Genomic DNA, 6000 nt, shown 5'->3' with positions numbered 1-6000 from the left:
AGCTCCATCTTTACTGCGACAAATAGGCCAAGAAGTCCATTGAAGTGAGTCCAGGGAGAAGTTCTGTGGTGCTCAGAACCAGAACCATGTGTGGTTGCAAAACCACAATCATATTAGCTGCAGGGCCTGATATGGAGACAACAAGCAGAAGACTTATAAGTAACTGCAGAAGCTGATCAGCAGCATCTCAAACTTGGCTGTGGCTCTGGTTCTCTGGTTCTAAGTCTGGCTCAGGTTCTGGTTCTGGTTCTGGCTCTGGCTCTGGCTCTGGCTCTGGCTCTGGCTCTGGTTCTGGCACTGGATGTGGTTCTGGTTCTGGTTAGAGCACGTGGGAAGTGGGGCAAAAAGAAAAGCCACAAAGCTTTGTGTTGGCCGTTAAAATATGAAGGCGAGTCACAAATTGAAAGCAGATGATTCCTGGAGAAGCAGCAGAGCGTGGCCATCTGGTTGGCACCATTACCACAGACAAGTGGGCGGAGCCATAAATATGGATCAAGTCGTCACACACACACACACACACACATATATATATATATATAAATATATACGTATATATACATATACATATATATATATACATATATATATATATATATGTACATATTTATATATATATATGAAGGCAGCCTTTGTCCTTAAAGGGCTGAACTTTGACCTTCTAGTCTTATTCCATAGGTTAAGTAATGGGGCTGCTGAGAAAATAAAGTGTTAGTTCTTTGGAGAGTCGTCATCATCATCAGCGAAGAGCTGATGATTGTGGCTGACCACAGTAGTCACATTGACCAGGCATGCACACGTTCAATATGTAATGCATATGTAACAGCATGAAACACGGATTGAGGTGGAAGAAATCAGGGTTGCAGACATGAAGTGTTTCAATGGCAGCAGCTCTGCTGGTGGAACCTGGTCTCCTGGAACAGGAACCTGGAGTTGGAACCTTAACTCCTAGAGGAGGGACCTGGAGGAGAAGCCTGGACTCCTGTAGGAGGAACCTGAACTCATGGAGGAGGAACCTGAACTCCTGGAAGAGGAACCAGGAGGAGGAACCCAGCCGGCAAGGCAACTCTTGCCATGTGTGACTTTATCCAACACCTGCTTAATACATTGTTTTCCTCTGTGCCTGTTTTGGAGATGCACCTAACAGGTTCTGCAGTATTTCAGTGAGGGCCTCGGGCAGGAGATATACTGAGGAAGCAGTTCCATTAGAACTTAGTGTAAATCGGTTCCTCCACAGCTCCTTCATCAGGCTGAACCTCTTTTAACCAACCAATGTTGTGCTGTAATAATCATCCTATTAACATGTGGAACAACAATCCCTGGAGGACCTCCAGATACTTACTTTCTTCGGGAACCTCTTTACTCTCAGCTGTACTTAGCAAAACCAGCCAAACACAATTAGGGCAGCTGATAAACACATTAACACAAGGCAGCAGCCGCTGGATGTTTCCACGTGTGTTCTATGTGCCGCCGCTGAGCTCAGCACTCTGAGGCTTTTTGTGAAGGACAATGTAGCAGCCTACTAGAGGTCAGCAGGTTGGCTGGCAACTTTGTCGGATCAGTTGGTTGCCCGAAGATATGAAGATGTGACACCAGACAACAGCCTCCACCCTCACTGGCCATCTGATATTGTGATATTCCCAAAGCTTTGGACAGTGAACTGAAGCTCATACCAGTTCAGAGCTGTTCAACAACAAGGTCACCTTGTAATCTTTCATAAACTGCATTTACTCATGCATTCCATATATTCCAGGTGTGAACAGTATTATTTGTAATGTATTATTATTTCTGCCAGCACAAGTTTGTGTATCTGCACAAAGAAGAATTTGGGACACGGAAACCCTGGACCACATCTTGTTGCCTTCTTCTCATTCTCGTTTCTCCTCCACAGAGTCCCGGTCTTGTTACCCGCTGGGCAGGAAACCCCTGGCTTCTGTCTCCAATAATTTTCATTTTCATTCTGATTGTTTGCTGGATTTCATCTTGGAGAACAGAGACACCAGAATGTCCTGTACCACATGATCTAGACCTACAGTGGATTTCAGAATCAGTTTGAAGTTTTTGTCCACAGACTTCTGCAGAAGTTTGTCCCTTTTAGGCACTACAGCCCTGTGTGTGTGTGTGTGTGTGTGTGTGTGTGTGTGTTTACAGCGTGTTGAGCCTTGAGGGAGGATCTTTTGCCTGATGACTTCCAGACATGTTCTTTCTCTTTCATGCTGCCAGTCATGATTTTATGATTTATTTATTTTTTTTATCTCTGCCAAGTTGGGACCAAGTGGATCACTGCACTTTCATCAGCTCGGGCATGTGTGTGTCAAACTCAAGGCGTTAATCATCTTTGGCCTGCGTGATGGTATTTAATTAGTATTACGGTTGGCCCTCCGATATGTCGTCAAAAAACACCTGCTTTATGAAAACGTTAAAATATTTAGTAGGTTCGGCCTTTCACACATAGCCGGCATTTTCACTGAAACCGCACAGACCAAAACCGCATATCGGATAAGTTTGAAAACACTGCCCTGCCAAGCTTCGTGTAAATGCCGAAACCGATCACTTTTGGAAACGCCGATGTCACAGCTTTAAACCCCTCCCCCCGCCTTGCAACCTGAGTGGCGGTGAGGTGACGACCATTCATAACAATAACCGCACGGACCGTATTTGTTACTGCTACTAATGACCAGCCTGCAGTGTTCCCAATAACCTCCACTACAACAAACCGCAAACAATAGTGGACAATAACACACGGTGCTCGTGGATCGTGTGCAAAGTGAAAATAACAAAAGCGATTTGCAAACCTCCCGTTTCACTTTTTATTGATTTTGTTTTGGGTTGGGTGGACTGGGGTATTGAGGCCGGAAACCGAAATGACAAAAATGTTAGCGAACTTTTAATGGCAACCTTAATGTGGGCCTTTTAAGAGTTTGTGTTCTAAAGTAACTCTAAAGTAGCAGTTCAACTCTGTCGTTTATCCACACTGTTTTCCTGAGCAATCTTTCTTTCTGTTTTCAGTGGCATTAATGTTGTTAGCGAGCTGCTTCTTTGTTAAACACATAGAACCCCCTATGCTGCGGGTGTTTTCCTTCTTCTTCTGCATTCAGGGAGTAAACTTGAAAATAGTGGGTTTCAAAAAATGCCGTCTCCGTGTAAACCACCCCTATGTTTCGTAACACATAGTTGTGTGAACCACTGTTTTCTTTGATAAAAATAAAAAAAAACACATCACGCAGAACTCTCTTACTGATGAACACCTTCACTCAATCCTGAGGATTGATGAAACATTGATAAATTTGTTCACAAGATGAGACACCAAGTATTTGGCTCAGACAAGTGAGCATCATAAAGCAGCAGACTGACCCATTTTCAGTTTTTAATTTATTTTCATTTTTGAATTTCTTGTTACTACAGACCATTTGATTTTTATTTTAAGGCAATAGTTTTTTTGGTTGTTGTTTGCCTGTAGATATCTTCTCAGTTGAATGGACAGTTTAAAGGTTGCAGACATAGAGCCATAAGAAACGCATGCAACAGTTTTTATTTATTTTCAATATCTATAAAAGCATTGACTGGTGAAGGATCACAAAGGAGGAAACTTCAATGTAGCTTTAATGCAGTTCCATTTTTGCACTTTGTTCTCTTACTATTGAAAGGACAGATTTGATTTTTCATTGGAAAAAAACGTTTTTTTTTATCTGTTGTATGCCTGTTAAAAAATGTTTACACTTGATATTGATAGAGCAATAAGAAAGTATTGCAACTGATTTTATTTCTTTATTTGGTTAGCTTAATGATTCATATTCAGAAAACGCCATATAGCAACATTGTATAGCCTGTGATAGGTCCATATTCAATATGTGCTATAATTTCAATAAACCAGTCCGGCCCTCCACTTGTACCAATTTTTTTTTTAATTTGGCCCGCTGTGTATTTGAATTTGACACCCCTGAGCTACGATGTGAAGGTTTCAGGAGGAATCTTTCTATATATATATATGTTTTTTTTAAATGATAAACCATCAATTTTACATTTTACATCTTTACTTGCTGAGGATCCCATAGAGAGTGGAACACTCTGGTACCTGAAGGTCTTTACGATCAGTTGCTGGATCTGTGGGTCGCAGATTCTAAGTGAAGGGATGAAATTTTAAAGGCCATAAACTTTTTACAGCTCCTCTGTTCAGGTCGACTGCTGAGCACATGTGAAGTTGCCTCCAGAAGGAAGAGCTAGGATTTCTTTCCATCTCTGAGGAATATTTTCTTCCTCACAGTCAGCAGCTTAAATGGTTCAGCTGACTTTTTGGGGTTTTGTGGTGAAATCCCAGCCGCCAAGACCAACAACATGCTTTTATTACAGCCAGTCCGGATGAAAAGAAATTGCTTCACATTCAGGTCAGCTGCGGTGGAAAAAGGTTCTCTCCAAAGAACCTCTTAGCAAAATAGGTTAATACTTATCATGTGTCGTGGGGCAGAAGCAGCAAAGCAGATTATGAGGGACACTGAGCAGGCTGAGAAGATCCACAGATCTTAGTGGAGACCTGCTTCTACTGCAGGTGCTCTTGCAAGTGTTGGAGGAAGTGGCACAGACACGACAGTGAATCTGATGGGCATCGTTCCACTTCATACTTTTATTTTTCCCAAGGCGCACTTACTGCATTTGGTGTGTGATTTTGTGAAGTTGAGAGGAAGAGTTGATGAGCTGAGCGCTGAAGAGATAAAAAGCTGGAGAGCTGAAGAGCTCAGAAGAAAAGTCGAAGAGCTGAGATCCGAAGAACTGAGCGCTGAAGATATGAGAGAAAGAGCTGAAGTGTGTGTGTGTGTGTGTGTGTGTGTGTGTGTGTGTGCGTGTGTGAGAGAGAGAGAGACGTGAAGGGGTCACACCCATGTGCGTGTTTGGCTTCATTATTCCCACACACACTCACAGTAATGATGTCATGCAGCCTTGGTGAATGGCAGCAGTCACAGCCTGGTTTCCGTCATTGCCTAATTCCAGAAACCAGATTCTTACCAAAAAAAAACAAAAAACAATCCACCAGACTGAAACCATGGAACTTCAGACCAGGCCTGGACGTGTTTTAAATATCTGTAACGCACCACAGGGGGGTGGGCAATGAGAGACCCCCAGCAGTGAGGTTCTTTTAGAATACCAGTCAAGTTTCCGCCGTTAAAAAATAGTCAGGAGATGAGTTTTAGAAAATATTTATTTAATTAGAATGATTAAAAAAAAGAAAAGAATATATCCTGGTCTAAAAAACGGCACAAAGGTTTCTGAACTAACATTAAAAGAAAGCTAAAAAAAAAAAAAAAATTGGGCAACTCTGATGCTGTATTCACATTGAACACATTTTTGCCGCTGTCTGCCGATAGGTATGGCGCAGACGGGCGCAGAGCGCTGTGACGACATCTTAGCGTGTCCAATTGGAGAGCAGCCGGTTCTGGGAGAAAATAAAGTGCCCAGATGCAGAGCACGGCACCAGTGTTTTAAATATGTGTTAAAACTTCTCTACCTCGAACTGTGCCTGACAATATATTGTGACGTTGTAGTGTTCGTCAAGAACCAGGCGTTGTTGCGGGTTTGACAGCTGCTTTATTTATAGCTCCGAACTTGGCTAACCCAACAATCCGAACCGGAGACAAGACTTGTCCCTCACTCCACTTCCTCTAGAACTCCCTCCAACCCGTCTGCCCGCCCCTTTTCCCATGAACCCGCCTGCACCTCCTTAAAGGGGCCTTACACAGACCCCAATGACAGTAACACATGCTGACACACTTCAAGAACGTTACAATATATACATAAAGTTGTTGTTTTTTTCATACAGGGTCGGGACATTATCGCGTTGATTCGCATTTTATTTTATACTCTAGATAACGCGGAACGTACTTTGCACGAGTTTCCAGCAAAATGGATCGTGACGCACTGAGTAGCAAGCGGGAGGATGACAGCGCTGTTGTGTGCAAACGGTGGCAGAACAAGTTTTTGTTCCACCGCAGTTATTCAAGCCTCCGGTAC

Source organism: Nelusetta ayraudi, unplaced genomic scaffold, assembly GCF_046127955.1.
Source record: "Nelusetta ayraudi isolate G7.1 ecotype Tasmania unplaced genomic scaffold, CSIRO-AGI_Nayr_v1 ptg000011l, whole genome shotgun sequence".
Classification (NCBI taxonomy): domain Eukaryota; kingdom Metazoa; phylum Chordata; class Actinopteri; order Tetraodontiformes; family Monacanthidae; genus Nelusetta; species Nelusetta ayraudi.
Note: the sequence above shows the minus strand (reverse complement) of the source record.